Here is a 22280-nt window from a genome sequence, read left to right on the forward strand (position 1 = left end):
TCTAGAAGATGAGTCATCAGTTTTTGGAGCAGACTTATACCATCATGAACTATGCCTAGAAACATACCTTACTAAATTCAGAAGAAGTTCACAGGAAAACAAAAGCACTGAAAGAAAGTCGCCTAAAGAAGAAATGATGACAGAACTTTCACCTGTAATCAAACAGTTTCTGGAAGATGGCTGCGGTGCGATTTTGTCAGAAATGCGAGATTACTTAAACGGTAAAGGGACAAGAATCGTGATAAGCAGCAAAGATAAACCAACGAGTCTCTTATTGCCTATTCATCACATTTGACTACCGAGAGACTAACACAGATCGTCCGGAATCACAATGCTATAAGAGATGCCGGAAGATTAATAAGAAACCCCTTAAAAGCTGCAACAAAACAGTTGGTGATGCTCAGGATCTGAAGAAGTCATGGATCACTACCCCTGTTCCATAAACATTGCTTGATTTTTTATGAGAACTTTCCCAAGTAGGACGATGTCAAGCTACACGAAAGACATGGATTTACTTGAAGACGATGGAGTTGTTGATTAGTGAGACCATTGATAAAGCTGAAATGACGTACTGACAAAAATTCTCTTCTTGTAGAATTAAGTCAATTTTTCAGATTCTCTTCTATAACGTACAGGCAAAGAAAAACTTTACATCTCATGACAGCCCATGTTATATATGAAAAATGTAAAAGTTTGATAACATCTTTCAATAAACTTGGTGTACCTGCAATCAACAACCAAGTTATGCATGCACGTGTCAAATTAGCCCAATACACTGTCAAGTCTTGTTCTGACGGTATTTCACTTCCAAGTCACTTTGTTAGTAATGAATTTAGAGTGGGTGCGATGGATAACTTCGAGCACGAAGAAGCTACACTTTCAGGTTTGCAAGGAAGTCATAACACTGTTCTGGTAGTATTTCAAGAGAAACCTAAAGAGGCAACAAAAAAGTCCTATTCACTGGATATTGTTGAGAAGAATTTCTCCGAACGTGTGACGTCTCAATCCTCATGTCAAAGCCCAAAGCATTATCGCAAGCAATCGCTGCCTTTGATGGTATCTCAGAATTTAAAAACGTTTGAAGATTTATTTGATGTGGATGTAAGTGAAGTGACATTAAGGGAATCTGCGATCAGCATGATGAAAACTTTGCATTTACTTAGTGATAGGGACATTAACGTAACCTGGGGGAGCTGTCAGCGCAGTCATATCGAAATCTGAAGTTCCTCTTCACCAAGTTGGGTTCTTACCTATATTGCCATACCCTATTACGACAGAGTCTATTCTGCAACGAAAAACTTCCAGTACCTTCTCCATCATCTTCATCAACCCGCTTTACCTATAGCTTGCGACGAGGGAGTTTACCACAACGCTCCAGAAATCCAAATTACTTCAAACAAGTTCCCAGACATCGGCCTGATGATGGGATCTTTCCATACGACCAAAGCACTATTGGCTTGCATAGGTAAATATATATCAGGAAGTGGGTTAGAAAACATCCTTATTGAAAACTCAGTATTCGGACCAAGAGCAGTCGAAAGTGTACTGAAAGGGAGTAACTAAATTCGTTCTACAAAAGCAATGTTCATGCTTGCTGAAGTAATTGAAAGGCTGAAATGGAAAACATTTTTGAAAGGTAATGTCAATGCACCTAGTAAAATAGCCACCGACACATTGAGAGCAATTAAAGATAAAGATATTGAAAAAGCACAACTCCTGTTTCAAGATCTTACTAACAATTTCATAAGCTTAATCCAAGGCATGAAAGCGTTCTCTCAGATGAATGCGGAGCGATCAGAAACGTGTCAGTACTTGGAAGGTATTTTGTTTCTTGTGTCTCTTCTGAAGAATCTTATTCGAGCAGACAGAGAAGGTAGTTGGCTTCTTCATTTGAATATCGTTCAACAACTCTTTCCAGTGCTTCCAGGTTTTGATAAAATCAATTACTTGAGGTGGGCATCCGTGTATTTAGAGCAGATGCGAAACTTGGAATTTCAACATCCACAAGTTTTTGAAAAATTCATAAAAGGATTCTTTGTAGTCCCAGGAATCACAGGGAAATTCAATGCGGTTAGATTGGGCATGGCACTGGAGCAGACGATAAATAGATTCCAAAAACCACAAGGAGGAATAATCGGCCAAACAAAAAGAAAAGAGTACGTTGTTGAATGGCAGTTAATCTACCCCGAGATTCTTGAAATAAGAAATGCTTCTCGGTCATTAATAGGTGTTGCAGTGGTGATTACGATCTTCATATACATCACGAATTAGTAGGGAAACAGAGTGAGGAGCTTGAAGGAAGCATCTAAATGATGTGCTCGTATATTGAGGAAGACAAAATCCTTATTATAACACTGGAACAATGAAACTCCAAAATCTATCGACAAATGAACTTGTACCGCCACATAATGCAAAATCAGTACTTTCCTTTGCTGCAAAAGGGAATGCACTTTATCTTGAATTTAGGAATGAGAGGTTTGTTTCCAAATCAAAAGAACTATCTGCCCCATGCACAAAGTGAAGTTGCCACCTTTCAATTCTGTTGGTTTACAGGATGAAAAAAAAAAAAAAAACGATAGGTCTAATTCAGTTACAAATATCATCCATGCGCAAAGACTTGTTAATATTTGTATGGAGAAAGACATGTTATTGAGCGAGATTCTAAATTATGACATTTTACCAGTTACAACATTGGTGGTTAAAAACAGTGCAGCCACTAAATTGCAGAAATCGGATTTGATGACTGCTTTGATAAAGAAATTAGACGATTCCGAGTGCAGTTCTACTTTTGAAAAAATCTACCGACGTGTTTCATAGTGGATGTTACCACGAAACCACGGAAGTTTACACTCTGAAAAATTTCGCGCATCTGACAATATTATATATATTGTGGAGATAACTATTGGAAGATTTTTGTCAAAAAAATGCGTCCTTGTGTAGAGGATTGTTGTAAGTCTTGGCCAAAAAATCATTGTTACACAAGAGATCACCATTCGGACATTATGGGAAGAAAATAATAACACACTTTAAAAAATTAGCCGAAATTGGACTTTGCCCCCCTCTTCTCCCTCTATTTGTACGGCTACGCCAAAAATCTATATCTAGGTTTAGTTCGTTCACTATTTAGAAAGCAAACAACCCTCATTCATTGTTCTGCTACAATCACAATGGCAGCTACAATCATTTTAAGAAAAGTCGGCAACAACTCAAAAGGGGCGCCGCCACCCTAGAATTACGCCCCTGTAGAAGAAAACTGCCCATAAGTCAAAAAGTCTACCCTCGTGATTTACACTTGTTTAGACATGTACTAACAGGATTTGAAGAGAACAGCCGTCAGACATGACTTTCCTACGGGTCTTATGGACAGGGACTGTATTAATACACAAGAAATTCGAGGCCGTAGGCCGAGCAAACGTGGAGTCTGGGCTCTGGGGGCGGAGCCGCCAGCTAACCAAAGGCTAGTATGAAACTAAAGCTACAGACACCAGAATCCATCTAGACTTTTGTTCTCGGTTAAAGGTGGATTTTCATGCCCGCGTTAGAACGGAAGCATCACATGTAGCGTATTCACCGTAAATTATTTTCGTTTTCATACATCCGTGCGTGTATTGCGCCAAATTACTACTCGCTAGGTAATGCGCATGCGTAAAATAGAAAGTTTGCGACTTCAGTTTGTGATAATGGATTCCCGAAGGAGAGCTATCGTTTTAGCTGGAATATATTGTATTTCAAAACGCCGCCGTCGAAAGTATGTTAGGAAAATGTGGTGGGTTCACCCCATTTTCCAGCTTCGACGAGAATACGGAATATACAGGAACCTCTTCTTTGAATTAAAATCCGATCCGGATAAATTTTATAAAACAAATAAAAATATTTATAAATCATACTAAAGCATGTTTCAAATTGCATTGCTTTTATTTTGTATAGGGATTGATAATTTGTACATACCAGTTATTGTATGAACTATCTATTGTTCCCGGTAATACAACTAATTAACTACACAAATATAAAAGTACTAACCATCGATAGCAATATTCTCAGCAATTTGATGCCATGTTTTTGTCCTTAATACTGAATCCTTGTATTTCGGATGCTTAAGGTTGTACAAAATTTCGTTTTCTCTTACTTGTTCTACGAGCAGTTCTTCAAACGTTGTTCTTACCTCCGCCATGTTAGTCAGTGAATACAATAGTGTACGCGCGCTTCTTCCGTCAGAATTGAACAAATTTCTACTCTGACGCGAGTGTAGCGCGCCATCTCCGATGCGTGATTTCATCGGCTGTTTAGCACAATCGCTCGCAACTCACGGAGGCAAAGGACACATGAAAATCCGCCTTTACTCATACAGCTAAAGTTCAGTGAGAACGAATGGTATGTGCTGTATAATGATTCCAGTGAGTCACGTTCTCAGGGTTTGATCATTTCCTTTCAGGTCAAGCGAGATTTTTGTTCATTTATCTCACCTCTGGTGCTAGGGGTCCCGGGTTCGATCCCAGCCCCTGCCAAGTGAACTTCGTGGTGGACAAACACCGTGTGTGTGGGTTTTCTCGGGGTCCTCCCGTTTCCTCCCTCTTTCTTCATTCCACCATTCCATTCATTACTCATCATCACCGTCTCCTTGTGCCTAACCGGCATAACTGTGGGACGTAAAACTCAAGATTTCGTTTCATTTTTTTCGAATTAGAGTAATGAGTCATGAAACTATTTACAACTTATTATATCTAGAAGTTATATGATTATCTACATTTTATTGCAAATGTCTGATCATATTAGATTTAATACCAGACGATTTACGTCTGTACCAGATTATTAAATGTAGCACCGTTTTGCTTATTAAAAAATTATGCAATAATTGTAGCAAAGGCTCTCCTTATTTAAACCTTACTGATCCGTCTCTACCTTTTAGGTGCATATTGTTCAAGAAACTCAATTAAAAATCCTTTACCTACAATCATTTTCTCCTTCAGCACAAATCCTCATGCATTGTAGTCCGATGATGAGACTCCAAGTCGTTTTCTGAGTGGTGTTGTTCTGCTGTAAGATCTCTCAGTGGTAGCCAAGCCGTTGATATAGGTACAGTTAATATTTTCACACATACGCTTTCAAATACATCGTAACCTAGAGCTGAACTTCTTAATAGATTACTGTTTCTATACAACATGCATTTGTAGGTTTAGAAACAAATTAGTTTTCTCGGCTTTATCGGAAACTACGCATGAGGATTTACACTCACCCATATCATTTTGTTCCGTTTAATGAGATCTGTCGATTAGTAGACTTCTCATCTTTCGACATTTTTTTTTTTCGTTAAACGCTAATAATGTAAATTCCTGCATTACATCTTACTCAAGAGGAATTAAACCTCGAACCTTCCTTGCGTGCGCCATTGATTCCAGCTAAATCTTTATTATGGGATCCGATTCAAAGTACTCGATAGATTGGAGTTTGGATCTTGTTCTAATGAGAGTCTAATCTCAGACTATATTGCAAAAATAAATGTTGTAGCTATTAGTCCATAGAAATCGTAAACTTGCGAGAAGCCTGTGTTATAAAGTTTTAATTAAATTAGTATTCTTTCTCTCAATCTTTTCGACGTTTCTCTTAACTTTTCTCTATAAAGTCTGTCCCGGAATCCTCCCACCAGAAGTAATTCTTAATCATGTCCATTCATTTCATTCTTAGTGTCTCTTTACCTCTCTTTCTATCCACTTCCATTGCCATCGCTCCTCTAACTACATAGTCGTTTGTTCTTTTCATTAGTTAGCCATTCTAATGCAATCTATTTTCTGGATCTTCTTAGATATGTATATAAATTTGGTTGCTCCTCTTACTCTATTATTCATCAGTCTGTCTCTTCTTATTCCATCACATGTTCACCACAACATTTTTATTTCGGTAACATTCTATTTGTTTTCCTGTGGCTTCTTTCTTAATCAAGTTTTTGCTCCGTATATCATTGCTGGCATAACCACTGTTTTATAAACCATTACTTTGTTCTTTAATGTGATTCTGCAGTCACACGAAACGACTTATACTTTCCTCCTATTTCGACATCCCTTTGCATTCTGTGCGTTATTGCCAAGTCTCAATCAAAATTCTTGGAAACAGTTGAACCTAATTAAAAAAAAAAAATAACTTCATTAAATTGTTCTTCTGGTAACCTTTACTTCCAAATTTCCTTTTCCGTTTAACGAGAATTGTTTTCTTTCTACTAATTTTTAGCCTTCTATCTTAAAAAAGACTTCTTCCTATTCACTTCCCTTTCAACAGTAAGACTTGCAAATCTAAAATTGAGACAAGTTAGTTTATTAGGTTGGTTGGATTTGAGTTTAAAGCTCGTTTCAGCATCAAGGCTATATGAAATGAAATGGAATCTTTGTTTTCCGTCCCACGCTTATGCCGGTGAGGCTAAACGAGACGGCGATGATGAAAATGAAGTAAATATTGGAATGAAGAATGTGGGAGGAAACAGGAGAACCCCGAGAAAACCCACGCATACGGTGTTTGTCCACCACAAAGATCACTTGGCGCGAGCGGGAATCGAACCAAGGACTCCATGCACCAAAGGTGAATACCACTGAGCCACCGCGGACTTGGGCTATATGAGACATGGACTTACATTTTAAGGTTGAATCCGAACCGTCATAATGCTTACAATTTCAACACTTTCCACCTGATATTGAACCCCAGATTCCGTGTATCAAAAGTGCGCTATGTCAAACTCACATGCCGTGAAACCACGAAGATTTCTAGCAGGTGTGAACATCCTATCAGCATATTATATTCCTAATGAGGAGATCTTCTCAAAAATTAAATGTAATGGTGTTTTCTAACCAAAATCGGTAGTATGCAGGAAAATTAGCATAATGTATGCAAAACAGATTAAAGTGGCGAGAACAAAATCTTATAGTTATAAAAATCGTCATAAAGATAATTGGTTATTTCTACAGTTCCATAATAGACACATAGGTATGCCCTCAGCAAAGAGGATCAAAGGTACAGTCCCTCCCCCAGGAATTTCGAAGGGTGTTAGTTCTTGTAAATACATGTCAAATAATACTAATCTTTTCTCGCATATTATATAATATTTAATATATTTTATATTTAATACTACTGTATTATAGTTTGTTTACTGTAGTTAATGAGGATAATGCTTAATAAATGTTATGTTATATGATGTATTATGTGATGTATGATGTGTTATGTGTGTGTATTATGTGTGTTATATGATGTATGTGTGAGCATTCGTGACTGTGCTTGGGGGTCAGTCTTTGCCCCTTCCCTTGGAATCGATCCTTTGCCACCTTTTGGAAAAAAACCCTGTAGGCGTTCCTGCGTATAAAAGTAGAAATTTTAAGATTTAGAAATTAAAATTGAGAATGAAAGTGTGAAACAAATAAGTTCTGTAAAGGATGGCATACACAAGATGTGTAGTTGAACATTCAAGGGAATTTCAACCTTATGCATTAAATTTAAAATACTTTCAGTACACCAGTGAAAACGAAAAATAAGTCTATCTACACAGCTAAATAAGCATTTTTTTTTAAATAACGGTAAGACTTTATAAACTTTTTCCACCACATAGACCTTCATATTACCAACCACCGGAGCAAGAAGCAGAAAATGGACAAAACGTGGCTTATTATATTCTGCCATCTTCATATCTTATGTCTATATACAAAGCTGAATATTTGTTTGTTTATTTATATATTTTTCCGCTATAGAAATTCATATCACTGGCTGAGGATAATCCTAGGCAGTGCTTTTATTGACGCAATGAAAGGTGCCGGTAATCATCATAAAAATGTAGTTCTCATTCTGATTGATTGCGAGGATAAAATTTAAACAAGTGGGAGGAATTATGGATATTGTCATTTACTGATCGTATTACGTATTTGAATGTTTATAATATATTCTTGTTTCCATCTTCAAATCAATTCAATTTTTTTGAAAAAAAATATATAGGTTAGGTAAATACAAAATAAAGAAGGTACTGACGCTCCGCATTGTACAAGCGAGCGGATTTTTGACATTTTCATTGTCTTACCTTTTATCAATTGCGTATTGCATTATTTAGCTTCAATATCTCATCCAGTGTCCAGTCATGACATATAAATGATAAGATTTTAGGGTAAATAGGGATCCCTCTTTTCCCTAATCCTTTTTACACTTAAAACGGCGGACAATAAATGCACGCGGAAATGCGAAAGCACAGAAAAAGAAATCCCTGGTATATAAAGAAAATATAATTTTTATATTATTGATATTGGTATCACATTGTCCTCCCTAGTGAATATATTTTACTTTGATTATTTTAATTTTATGGAAAATTTAACCTTTATCACGTATATTAAAAAAAGTGATGAACCAGATAGGATTTTTTAAAATGTTAGCTGGTTTGTTGATTGAGGTTACCATCCTACTTTTGCACCGATTCTCTATGAGACGAAAATGCAAGATCTACCAGCTGCGAATCCAACAAACACCAGTAATTCTTTACCTTCCAAATAATAATAATAATAATAATAATAATAATAATAATAATAATAATAATAATAATAATAATAATAATAATAATAATAATAATAATAATAATTATTATTATTATTATTATTATTATTTGTAGCAGTATTGATGTGAATTACTATGAATTTATTGTTGGAGTGACTTTGTACCCTTTCCCTTGAGTGATATCAACCATGAGCAGTAAATCTCATTGAGAAGCGTAAAGGAAATAATATGCGATATTTCCTGAAAACCGGGTATTTTTTAAGAAACGTTGTCGTTAAAATGCTTTCATAAAACTGGATGAATTGATTCTCTTCTCTGGGCTGCGGGATTCAGTATTAGAGCTTTGTTCTGTAATGCGTAGTGTCCAGTTCAAGAAAGAAAAAAAAAAGTTAACGAAGCCTAAAGGGCATAATTGTGGAACGCTAAACTGAAATATTTCATTCCATTTTTTCTTTTTATATTACTTAAATAAAGAAAAACGAAATTGGGGAAATTAACTCTCTCTCTACTCGTTAATCCTTCTCTTATTTCAATCGCAACCCAATAATTATGTGAGTACTAGGTTAAGTATAAGTATCCTTGAAATGAAGTCAGCGTGATGTCGGATTTTTATGAGGTGAAGTTGAGCAAGTATAATGTCGGACTGAGATATCAATTGTCGACTTAAAGGCGAGTGAGCATTATGTGAATTTTCGAAGTGATACTGTGAATGTGAGGTAAAGTAAGCATTAGAACAGATTGGCATGTAAACGTGAGGTTGAGTGAGGGTGATGCCGAAAGGAAGATGTGAGTGTGAGGTTGAATCAGTGTGAATCCGATTGATGGCATGAGTTTAAGGATGAGTGAAGTTAAGTCAAAGTGGGAACATTTGACCATAGCTACTGAATTTAAAGAGGCTTGGGTGTTGGGTGAACTTCAGAGCCGCATTTTGATGAGGTTAGACTAAATCCTTTTATAATGGACCATTCGTGTTAATAAGCATTAAATCATTAAGCTGCCTCTTTCCAGTTATGACCTCAAACTGTTCTTTGTTATTACCCCGTAAAAAATAATAAAAAAAACTACTGGCAGGTAAAATTAGAAATAGAAATGTTAAATAGAAGATTTCCACTATACTCGCATTTCTACTTAGCCTGCTGTTCGGGAAGTTTCGAACCCTGAATAGAGAAGTTACCAACTTCTACTATTTTATATAATAATACATAGGTATAGATCGCGGTAAGAAGAAGTACTCTATTATTCTTCACTGATTTTTACAAAAACATTCATTCATTATGAATTTAAAGCCCCAGAAACATAATCCATAGTCCATCAAAATCAAATATTTTACGAAAGTTCTCGTGGAACATGTTTAAGTATAAGATATCCTGTTATTCGTTATTAACTTTATCTTCATGCAATGGAAATCATTAAACAACCTTTGAGACCCTGCGTATGTGGAGAGCTTTTGTGAACGCGGCACTGAACCTGCGGGTTCCATAGGCCATAGAGTTAGTTAGTTAGTTAGTTTTAACGTACCTAGTTTCCGTTACTTTTTTCTTGCGTTGCATTTCAGATGAGTAAGTACAATATATGTATTTTTTAGGAAATAAATGTTTCTTTCCTGTAAGTGAATTTTTTCAGAATGGAGTAATTGAGCATTAATTACGTACACTGAGAAAAAATCGTATGTGGCTTACGTAAAAACATCCTAAATTTGAAAATCTGTAGTTTTTGGACTTAACGTACAGCAAACGTATAACTGAAAACGCGTGTTTTATAATACTTTCTGTATAAGTGTTCCATCTGAACGTACTTTCCGTATGAAACAATATAGGCTGTCAGGATCTCACATACAAATGGACGTTTGTAACATATAGCTGACGAAGGTAACATAGTATTTGTATGTAATATACGGAAGGCTGTTAGATGTGCGCATTGCGTATGTCGCATATGGATAACGTATGCTTCGTACTGATTTCTGTAGTAATCAAGAGAATTCCGTATATTTGTACAATATACTGCTGTCTACATAACGGATTTTTCTGTGTATGTTACTGACCGACAGTCAGTCACCGACACACAGAGAAACAGATAAGACCTTAGTGCCACTTGCTGTTTTTGGAAGATGAGTAGAGTCTGAGGGAAATCACGTTCTGATTGCAAGCACCTGGGTGATTTGGTCATTGATTTTGATAGTACCAAATAAATACATTCAGTGAGTGAACTAGGAGTGCAATGGTAGTCTATTTGAGTTTGATCGATGATATTTTTATAAATATAGAGAATGAAAATATTTTACCATTCGAACATTTGAAAGAATACTTTTTCTTAAAATTTGAGGATGATGCTGGACAGAATTTAAAAGTAAAGTGTCTGAAGTGCCCCGGCAGAAAATATTTATCAACAAGTAGAGTACCATAATTAACGATATACAGTAAGGGGTTAATATGAATAAACTTTGATCTGATGATCAGGCCTAATTTATTACTAGAATATAGTTAGTTGATGGTATGTAATATTGGAGTTCTTTTAGATCAGTTTCCTTATCCTACTGTCCCGTCCATTATAGAGTTTGGAACAACTAGCTTTGAAAAGCATGCATGGATTTTAGAGTTACTGGCAAGTTTTGACTCGCCCCAGTTCATTTTATTAGTTCTCATTTAATTAATTGTAGGTGTAAAGCTTATCTATATTCTGTATTTTTAATTTCACATAAGAACATTTATTATTATTATTATTATTATTATTATTATTATTATTATTATTATTATTATTATTATTATTATTATTATTTAATTAGTTTAGCAGAATGATGATAAGCAGCCATTTTTTTCTAACGCAGTATGGCATTTTAGTCAGGGTTATACTATATGAAAATGTTCATATAACTGTCAAGTAAGAATTTCTTCTTGCATCTATATAAAGTGATTCAGAACGTGCAATATTGCATTTATAAAGTCAGTGAAGCACATCAAATTTCCAATAAACTAACTGTCCGCATGAAATAATATAGCAGCACTACTATTGTCAATATGAACCACCAGTTCTAAACATTTACGATGATTGGGGGAAAATCAGAATGTGCCATAATAATAATAATAATAATAATAATAATAATAATAGTAGTAGTAGTAGTACGGAAAATTGAAGTAATAAGTACGGATCAATCAATCTAAACATATATCTTGCACACCGAATGGAACTAGTTTTAATTCCAGAGATGTCCTCTGCTCCAAATGTAATAAATACTTCGTCAACTTAAGAGGATTGACGATTCACAACAGCAAATGTTCCAAATCTGAGAGTTGTTGTTCCCACGTATAAGAACCAATGACGATGTCATCTGCGAAATTGGTAATGCGTTTAGGTAAGCCATCTAATAACATTTTAATTAATATAGTTAAAGGTTGGGAAGAGGAACAATGGCCCATTACGCATCTAAGGAATTTATAACTTTTGCGTGTATCCTTTACCTCGAAGGTCATGTATTTAGTGCTTTTTGGATATATTTTCATCTGGAAATACTATTGAGAAATGTCAAGTGTTGTTATTAGGGTTTTTCCTTTTAAAACCTGCAAAACGTCCTCTGTAGACTGAAACGGTATGCTTAAATATTTGATATAACTATTACATGCCTGTAGATTCAACACAAGCCTGAAATCTGAGCTGTTTGGCTTTTTGATCGCAATGGTCTTGGTCTCGCACATCCAGTCTTGGTCTTGGTCTTGGTCTTGCACACCCAGTCTTGGTCTTGGTCTTGCATGCAAGAGTACAGGTTGACTGCCAAGGTGATTTGAGGGTAATGGTCCCAGTAGGCCATAAATTTCTTCTTACCTTTGGCTCAATTATGAATAGTCATGTCACATTTCTGTCGCAATATTTTGATTCTCCCGAAAATGTACCAATAGGAGCCGAGCACCGTATGTCATGCTTATGGTCTCACAGCAATTTGTGACAATGAGCATCATATATGATGCTCAAGAACCTGAATGGGTTAGTAATTTGTTATATCGAGCATGGTCCTCAAGGCCCCACAGAAAAATAAGGTGAGCACCACATATGATGCTCATGGCAGTCAACCTGTTAAGAAATCTCAAGCTTTTCATAGATAAATTTTACTATGGATATAAGGGATAATAAACTCTACAATGCGCCAATAGTAACGAAAATACAATATGTGTTTCTAAATGTAATATAATTTAACGTCATGTATGTATGATGATAGTGTACAAAATAGCTGATGACCTTTATTTTTTAATGGGTGCCCACGCTTCACTACTTATAAGATATGTATAAATCACAACGTTTCGTAATCTGTTTATATTTTTTAACAGATCCAACGCTCCACTGGTTCCCAAACTGGGGAAGCTACCCCTGAGACACATGAAAGAAAATCAAGACGGCACAGATTCACTGTTCAACAACGAAAATGTAAATTGAACAAAATCAGCTAATTCTTATTGATTTTGTGGTGCTGATCACGAATTTGAAAGTTATTTTCGAATATTAGCTCTACTTTTCGTTTTACAGGCACGTCTAATAATAACGCTTTAAAAATAAATATATTCGCTTCGTTTGGGGTAAAATGTTACACTGATCCGGCAACACTGGAGAAACTATATGAACACTTGGTTTCATTGTGTTCCTTATCTCAGTAGCAGTGTTGCCACACTTGGTACAATTGTACCAAATTCAGCCCTTTTTGTCATTAATCGGCCCGTTGGTACCACGCTGGCATTTTCAGCACCTTTTGTAAAAAAGTTGGTACAACTCTACCCAATTCAGCACCATTTAACAAATATTTGTCACATTTTCTAAAGTGTCAGTAAGACTTTTGCTACATTTCACGTTACTCACACTGTGTGTTGGACTCTCAAAAAATGTTGTTGAACATTCATTCTGTGACACACCGTATAACGCTACGAACTTTGTGTGGAAAATTCATAATTCAAACTATAACGGAAAACAAATGACGCTAGATAAGCTCATCCGTGCCGTGCATGGAGACGAGAAAGAAACATTATGGTAGAAAATTTTAGCTTGAAATCTTAAGGAGAGAAGCACACTCTTTCATACATGACCATAACACCGTTTTGGTTTATCGGCCACATTGAAATGGAGGTGCATTTGGATTTCTTACAATACATACTGAAGAAGATAACTGTTTTCCCTTTTAATTTGTGGCCTCTGTTATACTTTCTACGTGCGAGAAAAGTTTCATCTAGGCCCTACTTCCACGGTTGTTCGAGGTCCTCCTATTTGTACGTTTTTAAAAAGAACACTTTCTTGATCTGGACTCTTGGAAGAGGAGGGGGGAGTGTTATAGAAGTGTATCTCTTTCAGTTTCATGTTATAAAACCACGTATTACACGTAATAATGAATTCAGCCCTTTTTCTTTCAATTTTGTACTATTTTTCAGCCCACTCCAGAGCTAGGACTGTGGCAACACTGCTCAGTAGTGTTCTGCTATTGTTAGAAAAGACAGGTTTAGTGCAGTTATCAGCGTTTTGGGTGTGACGTTTATGTAGTGCAGGACATAAAAATACAACTACAAGTACGCAAAAAATACTGGTATTTCGAATGTATATTTTTAAATAGTTGTCGGAACTATTTCAAGTGACATTTTGAGGATTTCAATAAACAAAAATGCCGCGAAATTGTGTAAACAGTGCGGATAGCTTCTGCTACGTGTGTGGGGAAGTAACATTTTCCTCACAAAAGCAGACTATAACACCACTAATAAGAAAAGCCTATCAATATTACTTTGGTTGTAAAATTGGAGACCAAGATAAATCTTGGGCACCCCACATTGCGTGTAACACTTGTGCCAGCAATCTAAGAAATTGGATTAATGGGAAGGGGCGCTCAATACCTTTTGCAGTGCTTATGATTTGGACGGAGCCAAACGACCACATCAGAGACTGTTATTTTTGTATGGTTCCTTTCGTCAAGAAGGAAATTTCCACGAAGAAGAAGCGGGCCTTGATCTATCCTAACATTCCTTCTGCAATGCGCCCTGTTCCACATGGAGAAGGACTGCCTGTTCCTGACCCACCTAAAGAATACGATCTTTTTTCTGATGATGATCAAGAAGTTGAAGCTCCTGAATCAAGTACTTCGAAGGACCCTACGTTTGGTGTAGAAGAACCTCCACGTGAACCACATAGACTTACTCAAGAGGAACTAAGTGATCTAATCAGAGACTTGGACCTCTCGAAAAGCGAAGCCGAAATTTTAGCGTCACGCTTAAAGCAATGGAATTTATTGCAGGAAAAAGTAAATATTTCAGTGTATCGGAATAGGGAGAAGATGTTCATTTCATTTTTTTACTATGGAAGATACACTTGTGGCATGTACAGATGTAAATGGTCTCATGAGGGCACTTAAAATTAATTACGAACCTTCGGAGTGGAGGCTCTTTATAGATTCGTCCAAGGTGAGTTTAAAGGCAGTGCTTTTACATATTGGAAATGAACTTCCTTCAATTCCTGTAGGTTACGCAGTTCATATGAAGGAATCTTATGAAAACTTGAAACGTTTACTTCAAGCCATTAAATATTACGATTTTCAGTGGCTCATTTGTGGTGACCTTAAAGTAATAGCACTGTTGCTAGGTATGCAGTTAGGATATACAAAGTATTGTTGCTTTATATGTGAATGGGACAGTAGAGATCGTGGATCTCATTACCGCAAAAGTGATTGGAGTACCAGAGAAACTCTTCAGCCGGGAGTGAAAAATGTGCAGCATGAACCACTGGTAGATCGTAACCGAATTTTACTTCCCCCTCTACATATTAAATTAGGTCTTATGAAAAGTTTTGTTAAGAGCATGAACCAAGAGGATAAGGCCTATAAGTACCTAAGAAAACAATTCCCTCGATTAAGTGATGCCAAAGTTAAAGAGGGTGTTTTCATAGGGCCACAGATTACGCAACTATTCAAAGATCACAAGTTCGACGAAATTCTCCAAGGTGAAGAGAAAGCTGTGTGGGAAAGCTTAAAGAGTGTTTGTTCACAGTTCTTGGGAAGACACCGAGCAACAAATTACAAACAACTGGTAGCAAAGTTGTTATTGTGCTACGAAAATCTTGGTTGCAATATGTCTCTGAAACTCCACTTTCTTCATTCACATCTAGACTTCTTTCCCGAAGATTGTGGAGCAGTAAGTGACGAACATGGTGAGCGTTTCCATCAAGATACTGCAGCCATGGTGAAGAGATATGAGGGAAAGTGGAGTTCTAACATATTGGCCGACTACTGTTGGACTATTGCAAGGGATGCTCCAGATGTAACCTACAAAAGGCAAGCCAAGCGAAGACGCTCAAAATAAAATAAACATAATCCTGTACAAGGGATCACTTGAAACTTTTGTCTACATTGCAGTGTAGTTCTTGTACAGTCCGCGGCATAAAATTTGTTACAAAAATTCTAAGTCCAAATTAATAACAAACTCTTGCCCAGTTTTCTTATGCATCCCCGCAATACATGTATCTGTTGCTTCTAGTATTTATTCCAAGTCCTCCCCGTCTTCCACCTCTCCTTGTCTAAAGCCGTGTGTGTCGTAGTACACTCTTTCCATTCAGCTGAATCAAGTTTACAACGTTATAGCTTTAAAACAGTCTTTTCCATTCGTTTGTTCTGAAATATTTTTAAGAACCTAAATTAAAGGAAAGTCACACAATCTTCCCAGAGCCACATAAATATCTTTAGTTTCATTCTTTTCTTTCTTCAAAGAGTGCAAGCTAGTAAGATGCACCTTAAGAAATCTATGGAAATTGCCAAAAGCTCTAAAATATCTACGGACAGAAACGAGTTTTATTCAATGATTCATTTAATTTCTTTTCAGTAAGTGCAAGCAAATATTTCAGGGGCGTCATTTGGGCAGGACAGGAGGGTGTAATTCCCCCTCTCTTGAGCTTCATAAATACGTATTTTTTGATCAAATGTATAGTAATACACTAATAAAAAGTGAAAATCTTATGTCGCCGGAGAATCTCTTCCTCCCCCCCTCCCCCGAATAAAGTCTAAAAGACACTGGTTTTAACAACAAACCTATAGAGTTACGATAGCACATTGCTAAAGGGCTTACATTTGGTTTCAAGAGTAAAAGGTTTGATCCCAAGACATATGACTTCCTGGGCGACATTGAGAGAGAGAGAGAGAGAGAGGGATTCAAGTATGGAGACAGAGAGGGAAGATTTGTATACACAGATTTAGAATTGGGGAAAAAATGATCGAACAGCATTCGTATTATGACGAAAATTCTGATTTTGTGAAAGATAAGAAGGGAAGTTTTCGAACTGCGAGGATCACATTAGGCAGTTGTCGAATTAATGTGGAGAACTCTTTTTAGAGCATCAGATGATTACGAAAGGAGAGAAAGATCTTCAGAACTGAGGAATTAAGATTTTAAAAAATCTGATTTCGGCGACGGGTTTCGAACCACGACTTTATCCATTCTGCTACGGAGAATTCTATTACTGGTTCACATACGTTTCCCGTAGCTGCGTTGAAAGCTACCTTAAGGGGATATTCCAAAAGTTGACTCGGTGGATGCGCCGTTCAGATAGGACGTAAACCTCTTGTAACTTAGTTACAATGTGCAAAATGAAGTTCCTCTTCTTCAGGACACTTTTTAAAGCTTTAAAATTTGTTACTATTGTTTTAATTAAGTTACATTTGATAGAACCATCTGATAAAGTAGTGCCAAGCCCTGTGCGTCATTGTCTGTTAGGTAAATGGTTAATGTAAGTTACTCCTATGTAGATGGTCCGAGCTTCCAATCAAGACCATTCTTATTGATTATTTTATTTGAGCTACGCTCATACTGTATATTCCACAAGTTCAATTTTGAAGTAATGTAGTCACAGCTAGTTTAATTCGAAATAATTTTCCAATATTATATTTGTTACTAAATTTACATGGCACTCCTCACATGTTTGTAGCCCTGCATAAATGCAAAATTGTTTTAAAAGTATATTTTACTTTCAAGTTTTATTGTTTTTTTTAAATTGTCCTTCAAATTTATTTTATAATTATTTTTCTATTTCTTAATTATAACACATTTTCTATTTATATTGTATTCTATGTTACACGTTTATTATTTACATTTTATGTCTTACCTTTGAAGAGGAGCTTTTGACAATTCAGAGCAGCAGGGACATACACAGGATGCAGGCCTTGGCAATCCAGAGCTTTTGCCCCCACGAAATCACTACTTTTTTGTTTGTATATATATATATCTAATTTTATAGATGGTGATAGCAGGGGCGGATCCAGGGGAGTGTGTTTGCGGTGATCGCATCCCCCAGAATATTGAACTTTTTATACTTTTTATTTTAAAAATAAAACATATCCTAAGTATTTTTCATCTTTGTATTATAAACTTAAATTAAAACCTAAAGTAGATAGGCCTTACTTTCTTAAGAAAGTTAATTCTACAGAAGAGCTCTTTCTCATTTTCTATTTTTTTCTTTTCTCTCTTTTTTCTTTTTTCTTTTCTTTTTTGCAATCCGCTCTTACCTTGATTTGACTTCGAACGACCGCCCCTCCCAAACAATCATCCTGGATCCGCCCCTGGATGATAGACATTTTAGTAAAATATGCCCTCAATCGCTGAAATAAATTCCTGTCAAGCTTTCGATCGCTGAAATAAATTTCTGTCTACGGCCCTGCAAAACAGTGACGATTTTAGGGAGTGATCAGTTAGTAATGCCTCCCTGGAGCAACGACACTTCCCCAGAAGTCATATCTCCGATAATTCAGAATGTGATTTGTGCATTATCACTTTTCACTCTCACGAGGGAACCTATCCAAGTGCAACTCTGACTTCGAGTCGAGACTATGGTCGTTGGATACCTTGTAGCAAAAGAACATAACACGAAAAGTGATACATCCTCGATCGCAACCGTTGCAGAGATATAAGCGTGAAAAGTTAGAAATTGAGCTCCATACTATACATTACAAAGTCAGCTTCCGGGTCAGATTTTTCGGAAACGGCCAGGTAAGGAAACTCAGCGAATACATATCAAATTAGTGTTGGGAGCCCAGCACCTTTTGAATGAAAAAATGTTACCCCCGAGGCACTCGCAGGGTCCCAGGCGGGGTCCAACTCAAAATTGGCAAATGGAACCCGGGGTCAAGTAGCATATTGTATGAAAGCTATTGTTAAATAAAAGAAGATAGAACAAATCTCAACTGTCTATGATAACCCTGTGCAAACGGGCAACTGGTCAAAATGTCAATACAACCTACATCAGAAAATATATGGCCATTCTTCTAAATCCGTTAAGTTGTGACAATAACAAAACAGAAAAACACGTTTAAAAGTGCAAGGTATTGAAGTTAAACAAATTGTTGCAGAGTCTCACAGAGTTACACAACGGACCTTATCCAAGTATAAGTGTGACTTCGAATGACCAATGGACCATAGAATGACCATGGCCATTGGATTGCGTGTCCTAGAAGAGAAAGGATACATTGTCAATCGCAACAGTCGTTTAGGGTGAAAAGTTCAAAAGGCAAAAGTTTCTGTTTTGTTATTGTCACAACTTAACGGATTTAGAAGAGTGGCTATATATTTTCTGATGTAGGTTGTATTGACATCTTGACCAGTTGCCCGTTTGCACAGGGTTATCATAGACAGTTGAGATTTGTTCTATCTTCTTTTATTTAACAATAGCTTTCATACAATATGCTACTTGACCCCCGGTTCCATTTGCCAATTTTGAGTTGGACCCCGCCTGGGATCCTGCGAGTGCCCCGGGGGTAACATTTTTTCATTCAAAAGGTGCTGGGCTCCCAACACTAATTTGATATGTATTCGCTGAGTTTCCTTACCTGACCGTTTCCGAAAAATCTGACCCGGAAGCTGACTTTGTAATGTATAGTATGGAGCTCAATTTCTAACTTTTTACGCTTATATCTCCGCAACGGTTGTATTGACATCTTGACCAGTTGCCCGTTTGCACAGGGTTATCATAGACAGTTGAGATTTGTTCTATCTTCTTTTATTTAACAATAGCTTTCATACAATATGCTACTTGACCCCCGGTTCCATTTGCCAATTTTGAGTTGGACCCCGCCTGGGATCCTGCGAGTGCCCCGGGGGTAACATTTTTTCATTCAAAAGGTGCTGGGCTCCCAACACTAATTTGATATGTATTCGCTGAGTTTCCTTACCGGACCGTTTCCGAAAAATCTGACCCGGAAGCTGACTTTGTAATGTATAGTATGGAGCTCAATTTCTAACTTTTTACGCTTATATCTCCGCAACGGTTGCGATCGAGGATGTATCATTTCTCGTGTTATGTTCTTTAGGGACAAGGTATCCAACGGCCATAGTCTCGACTCGAAGTCAGAGTTACACTTGGATAGGTTCCCTCGTCAGTGTCTTGAAACGCACCAAAAAGGAACTGTTCTGAAGTATTTACTGGTTCTCCCTATGACCCCATTTCAATATGGCCAATCTCGGACATATACACATCTGAAATATCACCTTTTATGTCAGTGATCCCGAAAAATATCCATTCGACACAAATATAGGATATTTTCGATTCTTTATTCCTGTCACCTTCCCATTGTCAACTCGAAGCCAACCAAGGCTTATTTTGGACTTACGCAGCATCCACAGTGTCACTTTTCATCTTTGCATATGAATTCGACACTAATTTCGTTCGTATTTGACTACTTTTACATGTCACCTTCACCTCTTGGTAGGGATTTTTTCAGTATCTCGCCCCCACAACTATGGAGAAATTTCAACAAAATAAGTATAATTATAAATTATCATCTGAAACACAACAGTACGGGTAATCTTTTTCGCAGAGGAATCCGTTAACTACTGTTTCAATATCAATGTATTGGCTTTTTTTGCTCTGCATGCTGGAGATTGCCAAAGAGCTCAACTTCATTCTGTACTATTGTGCTATGAATATAGTGGTTTAATTCACTGAATACTCGCTTAGATGATGCTCTCGTCACAGGAAAAGTGAGATACAGTTATAAAAGAAAAACGAAACGAAATATTTAAGTTTTACGTCCCACGTTATGCCGACTACGCTAATGGAGACAGTGATGGTGAGAAACGAATGAAATCGTTTAATGAAGAAAGTGGGAGGAAACTGGAGAAACCCGAGAAAACTCATGCACACGGTGTTTGTCCATAATAAAGTTCATTCAGCGCGAGCTGGGATCTAACCAACAACTCCATGCACCATAGGTAAAGTTATAAAAGAATAGGCGTCTAAACAAATACGGAACACTACTATCTATGAGAGTTGTATAAGATTAGATTTTTTATTTATTTCATTCTAAGTTGAAATTTCAATCAATCTTGATCGTCATTACTGTTCGAAATCCGGACAAACCAGTATTCCCTACTAGGGTAAAGATTAATTGATCGCCAACAGAAATCCAAAATCCTCTGTATAACCCCACGTTCCATTATTCCATATATACAATTAAGAGTCCAGCGTAACCTACCAGTTAATACGTTTTCTTCTTATTATTATTATTTTTAACACCTCAAAAATATAGGCTCATAATTGAACCACTGATTGGAAAAAGGGAATAAGTACATAAAAATATTTTTTCCACTTTTAAGCTTTTCTCCCAAATTGCAGTACTACAATACAATATTTTTCTTCTTGTCTTAGAGTTTGTCAGTTCTTTTGCTACAATTAATCAGTTATACACGTGTTGAAAGAAATACAAATACGCCTCGGGAAGGTCTTTTAGCGTTTCTGAAAACTTAGGTCTGATGTACTTATTCCCTTTTGCTGGAAATAGTTGCTGCAAGGACGTGATAAATCTTTTCGGTAGACTTCACAGTCTATAGCTCCTTTACAACTTCCATTTAATCTAAGGCTAAGTAGTTACATTTTAGACATTGAGGAAAAAGTGTGAAATTAATTAAAACCCTTCAAAGTGGAGTTACGAATCTTCAATGGACCCCATTTTGCTGTTGGCCTCGCTCAACGCATTGCCTTCACTGTTCAGGGTGCACGATGGAGTTTCTCCCTTTTAGGAATACTTTCTAAGACAGTACTAGTTTTTTTTACAGCTGTTTCAATTGAGTTGTATTTGCTAGAACTGTCGGTTAAAGGAAACAAAAGATCCTATACTCAAACGCAAATCATCTCTCTAGAAGCTCTAATGGAAAACGAAACGAATCGTCTGTTACGTTGCGTTCTTGAAGAGGAAAACAGCAAAAGATTGATTGCACAAACGTATAATGGTATCATTTGCTTGCCAATTTAAAACTTATAGAAGTTGATGGCTTGTTAGGTGAAGGGTTAGTAAACAGGATTGTTGTACTGGTGGTCCAGGGCTCGAATCTTGTCCGTTCTTCTTACGTTTTGTTTCTTACGTTCGAGCTGGGATCGAACGAAGGACCCCGTGCACCATAGGTAAAGTTATAAAAGAATAGGCGTCTAAACAAATACGGAACACTACTATCAATGAGAGTTATATAAGATTAGATTTTAAGTTATTTCATTCTAAGTTAAAATTTCAATCAATCTTGTTCTTCATTACTGTTCGAAAACTTAAAGTTGTTGCTGCAAGGACGTGATAAATCTTTTCAGTAGACTTCGCAGTCCCCTCCACAGCTTCTTTTTCATGTAAGGCTAAAGTAGTCTCATTTTAGACATCGAGGAAAAATAGTGGAATTACGAATTTTCAATGGTCCCCGTTTTACTCTGGGTTCCCTCAACGCACTGCCGTTAGTTACGTCACTATTCAGGATGCATGATGCAGATTCTGCTTTTAGGAATACTTTCTAAGG

This window comes from Thermobia domestica, chromosome 10 (genome assembly GCF_964235325.1).
Source record: "Thermobia domestica chromosome 10, izTheDome1.hap1.1, whole genome shotgun sequence".
Lineage (NCBI taxonomy): Eukaryota > Metazoa > Arthropoda > Insecta > Zygentoma > Lepismatidae > Thermobia > Thermobia domestica.